This window comes from Augochlora pura, chromosome 6, assembly GCF_028453695.1.
Source record: "Augochlora pura isolate Apur16 chromosome 6, APUR_v2.2.1, whole genome shotgun sequence".
In the NCBI taxonomy this organism is placed as follows: Eukaryota; Metazoa; Arthropoda; class Insecta; order Hymenoptera; family Halictidae; genus Augochlora; species Augochlora pura.
The window spans coordinates 17219172-17237643 of NC_135777.1; the positions used below are offsets into that span (position 1 = coordinate 17219172).

An 18472-nucleotide genomic window follows, 5' to 3' on the forward strand; every position below is an offset into this window, starting at 1 on the left:
GAATCGGTAAAGACAGCTGATTCGAATTCGATCTGATACTAAAGGGAGCTCTCGGTAACACTTGTCGTATCGGATTAAGCCTCGGGACCGTGGACGTTCGTGGCCATTGAGAACATTGGCTGGATTTATATTCATCGACAGACATAAATACACGGTTTAAACGCGAAACAAATGAAAACTACGACGCACCATCTATATCGAACACTATTGCGATACACTTCTGTCGCTATCGTACGCAACAGGAAACGATATCTTCGAGATCGAAACGATTTTTTTAGCGCCTTTAATTCCACACCTTCGTAATCAAGAACGTATTTCCGAACATTGCAAACATAAATTCTGTTATCTGATAAGCCGCCCTGAGATACCTTGTATAAACCAGATAATACTTTTTCCCTTACTCGTCGTTGATATTAAACCGTATCGCGTCAAATCGGTTGCAATGACCGTATAAGCGACGATTTTTATCCAATTTGCAAGGTCTCTATATTATTTTATATGTTAACGTTTTAATAATTTTATACTGCTTTTATAAATAATATAATTGATCGAGAGAATCGTATGTGTAGTTCAGCAGTGAATTTTACTTCGGAAGTAGATATATATGTAGTGCTTTGTGCGGTAATATTTTTCAAAATGTTTGATGTTTATTGAGGAGTACAAATCTGATATATCAATAACAGCAATGAAGTGTAACAGGAATTAGGTTTATACTTATAGTCGATTCCTACTAAGCTTAGTAACATCACTGACGAGGTATAGAAGCAGAGCTAGCGCCTAATGTAAACTTTTGTCATTTAAAAATGGAATTTCCTGCTTTGTCTGCATGTTGTATTTTTAGAAGCGATAGCACTGTAAAATAGAAAATTGTAAATTAGAACCCACTTACCATTTAGAGTTTCCGATTGTTTATCAAACATAGCCAAGTTAGCAAGAAGCGGATATCTTGTATATTTCATTCTTGCTATAAGTGTTGAGCGTTATTTGAAGGCAATCAATATACGGTAGACGAATATTTTTGTGTTGGTGTTGGAGACTTTAGTTTTGAAAATAATTGATAGAAAGATTGGAAAAGATAACGTGTGTTAATTAAATAAAATATATTCCAAGAAGTAGGTTAAAATACAAAGAAAGGAACACAGGAGATAAATACGAAATATTTATGAAACATGTACTATAGATATATAGTATATAGTGTAATTATTTTCATGGACAGTCGAGCAATTATTTTTACTGATTATATCAGCGATGGTACACGTATAGCAATAGTAGTTACCAATGATCATCATAGTAGTCGCTTCCAATCATTTTTCTAAATTTATGTTACCTTTTTATTTTAAATCTTTCTTTTGTATTTTGGAATAATATCTAATGCTCGTAGCAAAAATGAAATATACACAATAGTTACTTCTTGCTAACACACCTATTTTTCGTGAACATTAGCAACATCAAAATTAAGATAAAAACTTCATAAGATGCAATTGTCATCTTAATTTTAAATTTGTGTCTAAATCTATTTTTGTATCTTATTTAATTTTAGAATTGAAAAATTATTTTATACAGGAGTGTTCTTCCCATCGCCATCAGATGGTTCCACCATTCACTGTTTTAACCTGTGGAGAAATTTTAAAGTTATCTCGTAAGCACTTGCAATTTATTATCATCATCATTATTATTATTATTATTACTGTACATTACTGTACGTTTTTAAGCCAGAAATTCTGCATTCCTGAATAAATGGAATCATAATAGGAACAAATGACTACACCTACCATAAATGGTATTCTACTGTGCACAGACTATAATATTTAATTATTTATATATTTATTATTAATAATAATTATTATTTAATTATTTCTATTACTATAGTTTCATAGTCACAAAAATATCTTCTGTATATACAAAAACATAGAAAGTATGCTTAGTCATCAGTAAAATCGCAATAAAAAATCATAAAAATGATAAAATTATGAATTCTTTGTTACATGTAAAAGTACAAAATATTTAAACTCCTAGATGATTTATATTGTTTGCGTTGCATTGTAGATTAAAATTTATAATGAACCGTAGAATCAACTTGAATGTAGAATCGTATGGAGAACGTGCATACCACTTATTTGAATGATAATTACTTTTCTCATAGTCGCAGTAGCTTCTACGCATATTCACTTCCGGTATGCAGCATTCTGTATCCTGACTCTGTCCTGAAATAATAAATGACATGGGTGAGTTTATTACGCAAAATGTAGAAACATCGTTGGAACCATCGCGCAGCGCAAGGAAAATTTCCTTTAGGGGCAAAATCAAATTAAGGAACAATGTGTAATTTAATGATCCGGCATGAAATTTATATTATGCAAGAAATTAACCGCGTTTTCCAGAATGTAAGTAATCGCTACGAATTATATAAATAATAATGAATGCATCGTTATCGGTGAATGGTAATTTGAAAGTTTAATTTTTAAAGCGAACTTTGTATTCTCTTCTCAACTTCACATGACACTGTATAGTAACAGTGTTAACTAAATGATAGCTGAAAGTTAACAATAAATATATAAATAAGTAAGTAATAGTACTAACTAAATATACAAATAAATATATAATAGTACCAACTAGATATGCAAATGAATATATAATAGTACTAACTAATACTCACTAAAAGTTAAGAATGAATATATCGAACATTATGAACAGCTGACATTATGTTACTTTAGCGCAATAACAAGATGACATTTATTTAGATTTTGTATAATTTTTATTACAATATGTGCGTGGATAAAGAAGTCTACTGAATTATTTTCCATAAATGTTTCTTTTTATAATTTTAATAATTATAAACAGAGAAACCGGTAATTTGATCATATAAAGATAATGACTTTGTTTGAAAAACTCTGAGCTCGTAAAGAATTTCATATCGGACCAGTGCATAGTAAATATTCGATATTCCTTGGTTCATCGATCATCTGTCACTACTAGTCCTTAGATTTCGCCACGTGACAATAAATATGTCCACCGGGAAATCTACGAAAAGGAACCAACAGCTGGACTATGAAAAATGTTCTTAGAATACGGAGACTAGTTTCTGACTCAGACTGTATTTGAATATGATCCTTATAGAATTAAATAGTCTTGTACTCTATTAGATTTTCCAAAAATAATTCATGTAATTATGCAAAATACAAACAACTACTTGTAAAAGATATTTTTATAATATTACTATGCTCAAGTAGATATATAAATTTAATTCACATTTTGCTATAATAATTAGTGGTATCAAAATCATCCTTATGTTTAATATTTTTGTATTTATTATGATGAATGTACTTTAATATATATAAATTATTATTACATTTCGCGTGTTAAATAAAATCCACGATCTATTAATAGCTGAAAATAAGCTGTCCATACGACATGAAATCGAAAGACCTCGTTCACAACGAAATAGAAATATCGTGACACTTGCATTGCGAGAGGCCTATCATTTCTTTCTCACGACGATACGTGTATGATTAATATCGATCAATACAATGCCAATGGTTGACAGAAGCGTTCATATGACGATCCTCATATCGCGATGCCAATTTCGTGTCTCTTGCGATCATCGGTCGCTCGCTACCCTCTTTTCGGGCGCGTCGGTGAACGAAACATTGAAACATACTGCTTCTTTTCATGTATTATTTGAGAAACCTTCTATTAGCTGCCACGAATATGTTCTTCACATTTTTGTCACATTTCTCCATGCATTAAAATGTGAGAAAATTTTGAACGACGACAATCGTGACAAATTGTCGATGACAATTGATCTCAATACTTCGCAATTATTTATAACATCGTAACGTTAATTAACAAGTCTCGTACGAGTGTTTAATATTAAAAAGAGAACTGTCCGAAAGACAGTTGCAACGATTTGTCCACAGCCGAGTAGACAAGATCCAAGCTGCGATCGAGCGAACCCAACCCCCGAACCGTTCTGATGGATTATCTTACCGATCATCCTGACATTGTGACCCGGCGAGAAACCAGAAATTGGAAGCCGCGCCGGATTGGTAATGGAGGTACCGTGTTCCACGTTATTCCGTCTGCGCGCTGGAAAGCGTGAAACCTACTTAAGGACATTAGCACGGCCGTCGCCGCCTAGAACTCGATGGATCTTGCGCGAGGACGTCGTCGCCGCGGGAAGAGGATCGGGTCGAGGACGTTCCCAGCGATCTACAAGCCCGCATCGATGAATCTTCGTTCGCGGCCCGATAAAACGGCAGTGGATTTTAAGCTGGACGAATTTGTCGGTGTCCGAAAAACCGAGTCGATTTTTGTCGAAATTCTCGCCCGACGAGATAACCGCCCCTCTGGGCGAACTCGAAGAGACCGACTTTCTGGAAAAGTACAAGGTCTGATCGGAGTGCCTCGATACGGGCTCCATTGTTATCTTTTTTTGTTAGAGACACGGGTTTAATAGGTAATATTTAAAAATATGCTTGCAAAAATTGCAATTGATCCAGCCGATAAAATGGTAAAACTGTGATGCACTTTTCGCATTTCTATCATGTCGATACAAATTGCATTGTTATTTGTTACATGCTATATGGATAGGTTTATGTACTCTATTGTTATCTTTTATGTTAGAGAGATTGGTTTACCAGGTAATATTTAAAAATATTTTTGGAAAATTGCAATTGATCCAAGTGACAGAATGGTAAAAATACGATGTTCTTTTTACATTTTTATCATAGAGATACAGATTCCATTGTTATTTTTTACGCAGTAGTCGGTTTGGTTTATTAGACAGTAGTTAAAAACATTTTTACAGAAATTGTAAATGATCCAGATGACAAGAATATTGCTGCTATTGTTTAATTAATTTTGTCACAATTTCTGCTCAAATCTTTCTATTCGTAACATATCAGACTAATTAATTTAATTTTACTTAATTCAATTTTGATTCTACTTACCACGAATTCAATATCAGTTTTACAAATCTCAACAAAATGTACAATTTTTAACGTAACACAAGTCAAAATCAACATCCTGAACATTCGATGTCAGCTCACACAAACGGTCTGATATAATGTTCGTTTGATGTCAACGTCTTCCCCGCCGAGTTGCCATTTAATTCGTGCAATTGCAACCTTATCGAGATTTGCATTAGCGTGATTATATTCTCGAATATACTCGGCCGGTTCCCGCTTTTGCGCGAGCCTATTTGTTCTGCAGCCCCGGCGACCGGCGCGGCTTTTATCCTAATTAGACAGACTTAACGATGAAATAAAATCGCCGACGACATCGACGAACTAAAACGCACGGGATCTTGTCGTCCCGCGAACCATCTAAATCGCCTGGAAAAATATGACGCGCGATTATTGTTTCGATCTCGCGTGCTCCGTCGCGCAAAGTACATACACATAACAACTTCATTAACCCCTTGCAGTACCTTTATCCACGCATTAAATAATTTTCGATTGGAATAATTTTTTAGAGGTAAAATGAAATTAATATTTATAATACGCTTGTAATTACTTCAGCGCTTAAATATTAATGGAAAAAAGACAGAATTTTATGTTGACTTAAAAAGACGAAATAACATTCCTATTTAACAGGTTAATGTTAGAAAGCATAATCACGAGTCGAACTCGTCAAAGTATGGCAAGAGGTTAACCCTGTGCACTCGAGTGGCGACTATGGAGCGACATTAGAAATTATTCTTTTATGTCCTATGATAATCTTTAAACTAGCAAAATTTATCTTTAAGAAATTGTTAATTAGTAAAACTGTTGGTATAAGTAACAAGAATCAATTTCGTATGCATAAAAGTACACTTTGTTACATAGAATAGAAATACTATAAGCCAGGCAAATGATTTTAGATTTATAGATGAAATGGCTTCGAGCGCAAAGGGTTAATAAATGCATTAGTAAGTACGAAATCCTATCGATGCCTGATACTTCTGTTCGTGAGTGTGCGACAAATAAATGGAGCGATTTACTTAAGCCATTAAGCTACCTAAAGTTCAAATTGCTCCACGGGAAAGTGATTGAATCCTCGCCCAAAGTTCAAATTCAAACATTCGCCCCAGACGGCCTAATACCACCGATAGTTTGATTCAAAAAATCATAAAAAAATCCCCGGCCCTTTCACGGGAATATAGCTTCTGGCATCGTAAAGTAGACACTTTCAGCTTGAATTTAAGCTACCTAAAGTTCAAATTACTAAACGGGAAAATGATTGAATCCTCGCTCAAAGTACAAGTTCGAAAATGCGCCCCAGACGGCCTAATACCACCGATAGTTTGATTCAAAAAATCATAAAAAAATCCCAGGTCGTTTCACGGGAATGTAGCTTGTGGCATCGTAAAGTAGACACTTTCAGCTTGAATTTAAGCTATCTAATGTTCAAATTGCTCCACGGGAAAGTGACTGAATCCTCGCCCAAATTTCAAGTACAAAAATTGCACCCCGGACGGCCTAATACCACCGATAGTTTGATTCAAAAAATCATAAAAAAATCCCAGGCCGTTTCACGGGAATGTAGCTTGTGGCATCGTAAAGTAGACACTTTCAGCTTGAATTTAAGCTACCTAAAGTTCAAATTACTAAACGGGAAAATGATTGAATCCTCGCTCAAAGTACAAGTTCGAAAATGCGCCCCAGACGGCCTAATACCACCGATAGTTTGATTAAAAAAATCATAAAAAAATCGCAGGCCGTTTCACGGAAATGTAGCTTGTGGCATCGTAAAGTAGACACCTTCAGCTTGAATTTAAGGAATTCGAAGTAAGTTAAGCTTGGAACGGGGCAGCGTAACTTCCCGCATGGTCCCAGGGGACCCGGTCGGTGGCCCAAAGCGCGAGGATCGGGACGCTGGAAAGTCCGCCGGAGTTCCGCGCGGGGGGTTGAAATAAAGGGACGAACGAAATTGTTCGTTATACAGCCGTGTGAATCGGGCAAGCGAGATCTCGGCCAACTTTCGCTACTTCCCCATTCGGCCCACGTTTCCCGCGCGGCAAGTTTTAAAGGGCTGCAGGAATTATTATGGTCGGTAAGGGCGCGTGAATATAACGGATATGAAGAGTTTCACAGAATATAAAACCGGGCGGGCGCGCGCGCGCGATTCGAAGCCCCCCGTCCGACCTCTTTGCCGACCTTGTGCAACTTCCTGCATTGCGCGCTTCCATTTCCCGTCTCGCCCCCCTACAGCGCTCCGCGCCGCGCCACCCTCTTTCGGCGAATTAACCCCTTGAAGTACCATTTTCTTCGCAGTCACCGCGATTCGGAATTTCTCGAATGAATTTACTTGAATGCTTAAATACTAATAACAAGGAATTATAATTTTATTCCAATTTTTAAGAGACAAAATAACACATTTAATTATTTTTTAGAAATATTACAATATTATATGATATAAGATATTATATTAAATTAATATTTATTACAAATATATTTTTTATAATTTCCATCTGATTCGTTTAAGTACGGCAAGGGGTTAACACGTTGAGTGCCACGTCAGTCATCGGTGATTGATACCGAACTCTCCGTTCAGGCCGCGTCAGTAACCGGTGACTGACAGCGTGAAATATGATATAAAACTAATAATGGGCATAGCCGATTAAGATAGCCGATTAATCGGCTATGCCGTTTATATAAAGTCCTCTTAATTTTTATTTCATACTGAATTCTATTACTAATGTATTTTTTCGGAAAATTTTAATGGATTTAATGCATCGCGTAAATTCTAATTTGCAAGTAGTGCGCGTCGCATTGCTGCACCACGATACCAGCGTGCGCGGCCCGACGGGGATTTCCTTATATAATCGCGTGGCACTCAATGTGTTAACGAGACACCCACGTCACCATCCCCGGGGCCGCTGTATCGCGTTCTATCATCCCCCGGGTGCACGGCAAACAAGACGTTTCAAACGCGGATAACCGTATTTACATTTTTCCCTTATCGCTTCGCGGCGACCCCTCGAACTCCATTTTCTCCTCGCCGTAGATAATTCCGTTGCCGGCGCGCATCCTACAGACCCGGCTCGCCCCGTCCAGCCAGCACTTCCATTCCATTCAAGTTTTTTTTTCACCTCGCCCCACGCGAAGCCCGGAATCAGTCTGCAACCCGAAGGCGCCGCAACGATTTCCACCGTCGAACGAATAAACTACGGGGCGTGATTGCATTCTGGCCGGCGAGCATCCCGAAACTTCGCCGAGAAATAAGCTTCGATGGTCAGTTATCGCGGTGGGTTGTGTTCGCTTGTAATATTTTCAATTGTTTCCTGTGCGAACGGGTAATTTCTATTTTTTGTGGTAATTTTGGTACGTGAGAATTTGGTTGTGGAGACGGTTGTCGATGCTTTGCGGTTAATGTGGTCGATTTGGTTTTATTTGTTTCTGGGCGTAATTAATTTTATATTTGTCGCTTGAAATGTAGTAGATTTGTTTGAATTTTTGTTTCGTTTATTTTTGAATATGAAAAGATTAACCCTTTGCACTCGAGTGGCGACCCTGCGGCGCCATTTAAAATTGTGCATGGGGTTAATAGGTTCTATTCGGTAAATATTATAATCAAAGGCGCAGAAATTATAACTCGTTAATTATTATAATAGATTTGTAATAATTTGTAAAAGCTAGTGAGTTTTAATCGATAATCATTGACTAGATTACTTTTTCCGAATTATTACAGCTAATTATTTTTTGATCGATTTTTTAGTGTCAATAGCCTAAATTTATATATCATTTTCTATAATATTGAATAAGTGAAATTTAAGTACAGATTAGTATAAAATTGTACAAATATATATAATCTAGAGACACTAAAAATTGCTAATGCGCTCACTAGTGACGATGCCAAAACTCTTATTAAATTCTCTCATAAATAATTCTTATAAATAACCTTATATATAATTTTCTATACAACTGAATAAATGAAATTTAAATACAGATTAGTATAAAATTATATAAACATGTAAAAATTGTCAATGTGATGGCTAGTGGCGCCGACGCCAAATCTCTTCTAAATAAGTCTAATAAATAAACAACGATGAAACGAATCCTTACAATTCCCTCGACACTGCCGCTCACCGTAGAAGTATAAAAATATTGCGAGATCGAAGAAGGCATTGTCAAGTGCCGTTTACAGGTCCCGCGCGAATTTAATCAAACGCGATTAATAAGTGACGATCGATCCGCCCGGCTCGTACCGAATTTAATCTTATCGTTCGTCGATCGGATGCTGTGTCACCCGACTGAGGGAACAGGGGACGTTATTCACACGTTCGAACATCGATGAGGCTCGACGCGGGCGTTCCGCACTTTCGAGGACGGAATTTGCATAATGCCGGTGGATCGGTGCGGTTACGGCGGCGGCTTAAACGCCGTTAAACCGTCGCCCGCTTTTCGCTCGTTGTGTCATCCTGTTTTCCTTCGTGCCGATACTTTTAGCTCCCTTTTCTAGCCATAGGACGATGAATCTTTTAGCTGCCCCTTTTCGACCCCATGCTTCCGTGTACAGTACGCCGTGCATCCTGCGGTTGGCCGACTATGTCGCAGACTGCATCGCAGACATTCTCGCATACTTATCGCAATTTACGTATCGTAGACATGCGTGGAAATTCACGAGGCTTTTTGCGTTCCTTTGTCTGAATCATGTATTCTTGATTAGAACAGTTTTAGGAAGTCGTGCAGGTTAAGGTTATGTCAATAATTTGTTCTCGGAGACACGCGATCCCTGAATGATCTCCGAGAAATAGATTCGCGAGAATTAATTAGCGGGAACATAATTTGACCCTTTGCACTCGAGTGGCGCCTTTGAAACACCATTGAAAATTGTTTTATAATTAACAAAATAATGTTGACATTATTAAAGATCCTTCTGTTAAAAGCGTAACAGTTTTACGAATCGCAAGACTCAATTTTCACATGCATAAATTATACCAAGTACTATACTACAGCTGGTCGAAATAACAATCTTGGATCTAAGCTTAAAATGGTTTCGAGTGCAAAGGGTTAATTCTCATCGCGGTGGAGGTTCTGTCTTCTGTCAGTATTCTTCATGTTACTATAAGTAAATAATACCGCGATACAAAGGCTAGGGGTTGTTGGAAAATATTTATCGACGCGACAAGGCAGCTGGCAAAGTGCTTTCTTCCGCTCTCCGCTCGTTAACCCCTTGCCGTATCATTTTCTTTACAACTATTATGATTAAAATCTTTTCGATCGCACTAAATTCTTAGAAGAAAAAGGAATTTTATATTTATTCTATGCTTACATGTACTCTAATGTTTAAATATTAGTGACAAGAGAATACAATTTTATTCCTACTTAAAGGAACGGATAAACATTCATACTTAATAGCTTATTATTATAAATCTCTATCGTGAGACTGACTCGCGATGGTAATTACTAGTAATAAATTATTAAATATGGATGTTATTCTGTTCTTTAAAATTGGAATAAAATTCTAATCCCTTGTCATTTATATTATTTATACATTGTCATTTTATTTCGAGAAAATTCAGGCACGGAGTAAATGTTAATGTCCTGTTCCTTCTAAGGAATTATAACAATTGAAAAATTCCTAATCGCAGTAACTGTGAAGAAAATGGTACGGCAAGGGGTTAAACTACTTTCTCAGGCATCGCCGCTCGCGATCTGTTCGCGACCTGTTCGTGATAATCGTTTGCGATCTGTCCACGACCTGTTCGCGACCTGTTCGCGATAATCGTTTGCGATCTGTTCGCGATAATCGTTTGCGATCTGTTCGCGACTTGTTCGCGGAACTTAAAGAAGCGGAAATGCGTATGCGAGCGTGTCACGCGGCGTAGGCTCGAACGTGGTCGTTGCACGCTTCATTGTTGCATAGCTTCCGAATATAGCACGATTTTCCGCGAAACCGTGCACGTGTACTGCGGAACGCATACGTCAATATTGCCATGAATGCTTGGCAGATTCTTGGAACCGTTGCAGCTAGCAACGGCATCGAGCGGGTCGTAGGTGGTGCGGAAACCTAATCGAACGCGTTTAACCTATTGATTTATGATTTCTTTCGCCACCGTTCTCTGTGCGGATATGTTGACTTCGATGATAATCGAAAATGACAATAAACAATAATAATAAACGAACAGAATAATAATGAATAATGATAACAAACAAAGTGAATAATAGTAAACAATAATTTAGATCTTTTTTCTGCATACGCTTTTAATTTTTCTTCTCTCAGTCTAACAGCTTCTGTATCTTCTTCTTCATCAGAACTGAACAGATCTATGTCATCGTCGTCTTCGTTCTTTGATACTGTTGATAAATTATCATTATCGATACTTAAGTGTGTAGGTGCTTCTTTTTCTCCAGGAAGTGTCTCTAAGTCATACGATCCTATACTCTCTGTATAGTGAGATCTAAATATCTCAAGAACACATTTACGAGTAAAATGTTAAACAAAAATGTTGCTCGACGTCAAGGGAACAAATACAACTATTTTATTAATTCTTTTTCCTTATTCTTCTATGGAAAATCGTTCCATGTCCGATTATATTCCCATGTTAACTCGATTCAATTTTACAAACTTGTTCTATAGTATCAGCCGAATATTCTTGTTTGCTGCAAAATTCGTCCGGTCCGAATAACAACAATACGGCTGTCTACAATGAAACGGGACCTTCCGGAATCGACAAGTACGGCCAAATTAGATTTCGAAATTGTCGGGACGATTAACTGTAACGAATAACGTAGTTCCCGTGTCGCCGTGATGGAAACGGATGCGTCGGCAATTTCGGATCGCACGGATTTGGGCCCCCCCCCCGATAGCTGTCCGCGTATTAGCGGCGCGCGCGTGAAAATTTAGTCCGCGGATCATTCCCGTATATATGTACCTGCGCGCATGTACAGCCACGATCCGTGTATGTATTATATACAGGGTGTCCCAGTTTTTAAGGATCAAGATTTGTCAGTGTATTCTATGGCACAAAGTAAGAAAAAAATGTTATGTAAACATAGGTCATATAGAGCTTTGTTAAGAAGTTATAACAAAAATTTAGAAGAGGAATAGTAATCAACTTGCTGTTACTTAGATCAATAATATTGCGTTTTTCAGTGTGTTTATGTGAGCTATGTTTACCAACTGAGGTCACCAAACATTGAAATGAATTTTCGCCAGTAATAGCTATTAGTTTATTGTTCCATGGAATACACTGACAAAGTTCGAACCTTAAAAACAGGGACATCCTGTATATGTATACGGTACGTAGAATCGGCCAATAAAAGAATATGATTCTGGCGCGGTCGGACACCGCGTCCCCCGCGCAACGAATTCGGCGGCGACTTGTAACACAATTATCGGCGTTACTCCGAAAACATTTTTCACGCTTTTGTTTTTTACAATAAATTTCGCGATACCGACGGAGCCCGATGTAATTCGCTTGTCACACGGACAACAGAGCGAAACGATTCTATTAATAAAAATCGTCGGATTTATCGGGCGAAATGTAATTTCAATTCCGCCGGCTTTATTGTTCTCGGGCTGCGCGTTTTTATGCAGCTTCCGCGAAACATATTTCGCGAAATTGACGCTTTTTTTGGGAACTTAGTTCGCTGTTGTCGATGAATAGAAGTGTGTAAATATCTGCAGGCTAATTTCATTTTTTTTGAATTCCGCAAACAGATTCATAATTTTTTCTTCAGTTTTTTTAGTTTTTTATTGAGATTTCTATGGATTATTTTTCTTATTGCCATGGGAAAATTAAATTAAAATGCTAATAGAAAATGTTTCTCTGAAAATCTGAGAAATATCTTTCGTAAAATTTCGTTTTTCTTTCGTTTTTCTTTAAATCTCTATTTAAAAACGACTACGAAAATAATTTAAAGAAGGCTGTTTCAATTACAGATGGCCCGTGTGACGCATGCTCCGGTTTTAACAGTTTATTAACGAAGCCATTATTCGTTAATTGTGGCCGGACCGTTTTAGAAGTCTCTGTAAAATCGAATCGGTTACGTCTGTCCCGAAGTAGGACGATTCTTGAGCGATTGAAACGACGGAAACGCCCCCGTAGGCTAAGAATGGTTTAGGAACTCTAGCATCGTGCGAGAATCGTACGTCACCCGTTCATTAAGCGACGGTCGGACGTCGATCGATTCGCGTGGTAAAAATTAGCGAAATGTTCCGACGCCGGTGTTTTAATCTTAATTATTCGGCCGCGTCGGTTGTTTCGCGTGCCGTCCGTGCTCGCGGGAAAAGGGCTCTTTAACGCGACGGACACGAATTTCCGATGACGAATCGACTCGTTTACCGCGCGCGGATCCAATTAACGTTATATCCGCCGGTTTTCTGGTAATACCGTGTAATTTCAATCGATGTTTATCGAGTTTAATTTTCGCTCGGAAAACAGGGACGTTTTAATAGAAACCGCGCCTTGATCGCTCCGCGTAGCCAACACCGGATAGAGTTCTGCTACAGGACGGCGATGTGTGTCGTTTGAACTTCGTTTCTATGAAGGAATTTGCACGCGCGTGTGCACATTCTAATTAAAGGAATAGGGTCTTGCGCGTCTCTGCCGGAACATCATTATAATTACAGCGACTCTACGGCCGTTTTGGGGAAGCTTTTAGGAACTCGGCGACGAATAACTTTTGGAAATTAAATTTTGAGGTGCTATTACACGACACTAAAAAGACAGATCCATTTTTGCTTTTTATGTTAACTGGTGTTAATAATTTGTTCTTATATCCAATATAAATGTAATTATGTAAATTATATAATTATCTTGTTAAGTATAAATGTTATTTCATTCTTTTAACTATAAACGTAAATAAATATCTGTAAACGTAAAAGCATTAGAGTTTACTTCCTCAACTCCAGTGTCGCGTAAAATTGACTATATCACAGGTATTGCGGGCATCTACATTTCGGATCTTATTGCGACTGTTTACAAACATCAGTCTGGTCTGTTTAGCGCCCGTTGATGCGGACCGCTCGGGCCCGAGTTTCGTCGAGCTAAATGGCACGGGAAGGGGTTAAGCAGGAATAAAATTCTGTCCTCTCGTCATCGTTATTTAACAATTCAAGTAAACATAGACAAACGCGATAAATATTTTTCCTTTTCCTTCTAATAAATGATTACCGTGGAAAAAGTGCTTATCCTTTAAGGAGTTAAAGACATCGGGCCAGCAGAAAGTCGTGCGACGCTCGCCCATACGCGCCGATTACACGCGACCTCGAAATCTCGTGTCCCCGCGACCGTGCCAATCGGGACACCGTTGTTTCGTGGCATCTGCAACGAACAGGTGTCCGCGGTCGTCCACAACGCGACGGTGGGCCGTCCGAGCGTAGGACGCGCCTGCGCCGGCCGGACCGCATCGGCGGCCGCGTGAACGCGCGCGGTTCCCTGAAGGTAGACGCCGGGGTTGGCCGTCGCACGGGGTGGATGACGATATGCCGGCTACGGTGGAAGGGAAACGCGGCGGCGGCGGCGGCGGCGAGTAGTGGGAAGGGTGGAGGAAGAGGGGTGCAGCCGCGAGATATGGGGGGCAGTGGGCTAGTAGTCCGCGATAACGTCGCCTCAGTAGATCGTCGGCCGTCGCGTGGCTCCTCTCGCCTCCTCGCGGAAGATCACGCGCGCACACACACACCGCCACCCCTCTCTCTCGCGTCCGCGTGCCACCCTTTGCTCGCCGAAGGGCAAATGCTGCGGCCACGGAAGAGCGGACCCCGAGCCGGAACCGATTCGGACCAGTCGCGCGACACGTGCTCCGCGTCCCAACGCCGGAAGTTCAGTCTGTGCGGGTGAGGGGGCGGGGGCGATCGCTCGAGGATCACCCGGAGAAAGTGTAATCTGCCCGAAACGCGCGATCTATGCCTGTTACCCCGTTCGCCGCATCGTTCTCCTCTTTGTTCTTGGTGCGTTTTCTTCCTGTGCAGTTCTCACACGATTCGGAAAACGGAGATGCAGTGATGCGGATTGTTGTGCTCGAAGAGTCGTGGAATGCCCCGATGTAGATCGCGGACCGCTGCGCCGCGATCGCTTGTCCCATCCTCGCCGGGCTCCTTGCTTTTCTCCTTGCCGCTTTCCCGCGCAGTCATCCCTTGTTACGTATCATGACGGCGGTGGGGTTCCTTCGAAACGACACACGAGGAATTCAAGGTCGCCGCCGGGTTCGAGAGAAGTTCGAGCGTTCTCGTCCCGGGATAATTACCCGTGGATTCCTGGGAGAACGCAACGGGGGTGTGTGGGGGGCTGAGGGGTGGCCGAGGGTAACAGCGACTCATGATTGATTCTTTTGGAAACGCGGCGATTTGTTTCGTTGTGGGCAACGTCGGCGAAACAAATTTCAGAAATTAAATCTCAAAAATTCAATCTCGAAATGAAATTTTGCTAATTATTCACGCTGGACGGGTTCTCTTATGAATCCCGCGTCTTAATGAGTTTGTAACTTTCTGCGGAACGGAGGAAGAATGACGTTTCAAATTACGGATCCATTTGTCGCGTTCATTTCGTAATACCGAAATTGTTGGAAACGATGTTTAAGTCGGTTTCTCCGTTGTTAATGTGGAAAATTGTGGACGTTCGCAGCTTACTTTGCGTGGACATCTCTGATAATTCGGTAACTCAATCGCGAGTCTTTACGCGTTTTGGGAATTAGAGTTACGCCGATAATTTTATTTGTTGTTAAATATATTATTCCCGGCCGGACAATAGTTTCTATTGCGTGGTGGACAGTTTAATTATTCGACCAGGCGCGATGCCGTCGAAACATATGTTTTAGCCAACAAACTCTGCGTGAACGTCAGAAAATATATGACGATACTAATTTCATATTTTAAACATTTGAAAACGAGTCTTCGATTAGTCGCAGTTTATTTATAATCGTGTGAAAGTATTCCATGCAACGATGACATCAATATTATGTCTTAAATACTTCGGAATAAAAATCTGATTAGTTGTAATTCCCTTTAAGCGTGTACTATACTTTTAAACAAAATGGTGTTAATAAGGTGTTTTAAATATTGCGGAGGCAGCGCAGATTTGTCGAATTAATAGTAAATATTAGCAATAGGACGAATCGAGTTTACTAAAAGTATTAGACATTCTCTGGATGATCAACTCGATCTGCTAATTCTAATTGATGTTTGACGCCGGCGTAATCAGTCGAATTGCGTCCTACGTCATGCTTAATTATATGATCGCTGTAACTAGACAAGCATTAATAAATCACCTGATTTTCGTCGGAGCTTATGCTAGATTCCAAATCTACTTACACAATTCGTTTGTCTTGCAGTAATTCTAAATAAATATTTATATAAAATTTCCAATCTTTCATATACTTTTATCGAATGCAGTTCTCGCATTGTTTAAATAAATAAGTCATATACAATGATACACGAATGAAAGAAAGCAGCGAAATTAATAAACGCGACATTATAATCGATCAAAAGATTCTATATTTTTATAATGATAATTTTTTATAATAATAATTTAACTCGATTAACAATTTGTTCGACTCATTCATATTTCGTTAATTTAAAGGAGAAGAAAAATATTTCTGCAACGCGCTCCACCCAATTCTAATCCTTATCGGGAACGTAAACTCCGTGAACTTTTATTTTCTGTAATTTACACGCTGAATAAATAAACGAACAGTTGCGGACATTTTATACAACTCCGCGTTTCCTGCGCGTTTTCATCGCGATTTCCTGTAAGCGAACGCGACGCACGTATAATTTAAAAATAACAAGCTTCATGCGGACCCTGGCGAAGTTCGAAGTCGTGTAAGCGAAACAACTTCAAACAACATTGACTTACAAATTTCTTCGTTTCTGTTAGCATGGTTCTCTAAACAAGCAGAAATTGCGCCGTCGTACTTTCGTTACATCTCTGATTTTTAAATGCCACCAATTGCCGATGAATATTTTCGCTAAAATAAAGAAATTCTGTGTTCTTCGAGGAACTCTCTTATTCGATTTATTACAAAATTCTGCGATTTGTTGATATAGTTGCGCAATCGTAAAGTGTTTAATTTTCATTGAAAGAACTTCAAGCAACGTCGACAATTCTACGGCGCTCTTATTAAATAAAGTGACAAAATGGACAGAGATTACGACATTATTTTCCGTTCTTTTCCTAATTTTTTAATATGTCATTGACGATTAACAAATTCTGTCCTGTTTCACCAAAAATGGAGGATATCACTGTTCATTGGAATCGTTGAACAAATGTTGTACTGTGCTTGAGTTACATTAAAACAACTTCAAACAATATCGACTTACATATTTCATTACACCTATTATTAAAATTCACTGAACAAACAGAATACTGTAATATTATTTTCCGATCTTCTTTCAGTATTTTAACTCATCGTTGAGGATCATCGAATTCAGTTAAATTTCATCGAAACAGAATTTTTGCGAGATAGATTATAATTTAATTTCTAAAATCATATTTAAACAGATAATATATAAATCACATTCATTTCAAACTTTCTTACTAACTTTCCTTTCTCAATTTCTAACCTGTAATCGACGACGAACGAACGCGATCATAATTTCCACAAAACGAACAATTTCGTATTTCCTACCCTTCATTAACCAATTTAATAAATATTAATCAAATCACGCTAAATTTTCATCGAAACAATATCGAACAATACCCGCTCGCTTTCCTCCGCTTTTATCAACAAAATTCGCTAAAAAAAAAAAAAAATGAAAAAACGAGAAACCGAGATTGCACCGTCAGCCTGCACTCTTTTTTTCAATTTCTGCCCTCGCAATCGACGTCGGGCCGAACGCGCGGGGTCAAATTCCGTCAAAATGGAGGAGGATTCTCGCGGCTCGTTTGGTATCGTTGAACAATCGTCGCCTGGTTCGCCGCGATTCAATTTTCTCGCGATCAACGTTTGTCGCCGCGTAGGATTTCCGGCCACGAGCCGCGCGGCGTTTTTCGCCGTCGCCGTCGCCGCCGCCGCCGCGTCTCGTGAATATTCAAATTCCGGATTGCACGGTAATAAATTAATCCCGGCTGAGTGGCTCCTCGTTTCCCGGCCGAGACGATAATGAATTGGACTCGTTTGTTTTCATCTGTAGCAGGAGAGAGCGAGAGAGAGCGAGAGAGAGAGAGAGAGAGCCGCGCGCGGAAAATTGCCTCGACACACGCCATTCCGGAAGGGAGCGAAACGATTATCCCCCGGCGTGAGCCGAGCTTCCGTGTTTTTCGACACGCGACCGAGTGACAGGATTTTTTTTTTTTTGTTCGGACCAAGGATTCGCGTGGCACTGATTTTTCGCTTCGTGCTCGCCCGCCGGAACGTCGATTATGGCCTGCGCCATTTTTTCGGCCGACCATTGTCCGACACGTCGCTTGATTATGCGAGCGCTGCTCGTTCTATCCTTAAATTGACATTAAATTGTTCGAATCCTTCGGTTGAATTTCTAAAATGTATTTCAGAATATATAAAAGAATTTTAACTTTTATTAATTATATAACACAATTTTTAAACTG

At 39.3% G+C, this 18472-nt stretch overlaps 1 protein-coding gene across 1 annotated transcript in view; it reads left to right on the top strand.

The window, feature by feature from the left end:
- Positions 1 to 14529: 14529 nt before the first annotated feature.
- The window catches only part of 5-ht2b (5-hydroxytryptamine receptor 2B), a 160389-nt gene continuing 156446 nt past the window's right edge, over positions 14530 to 18472 (top strand). Inside the window, exon 1 of the mRNA XM_078184361.1 lies at positions 14530 to 14877. The gene's annotated coding sequence lies outside the window, so the exon portion shown is untranslated. The remainder of the gene's footprint in view (positions 14878 to 18472) is intronic.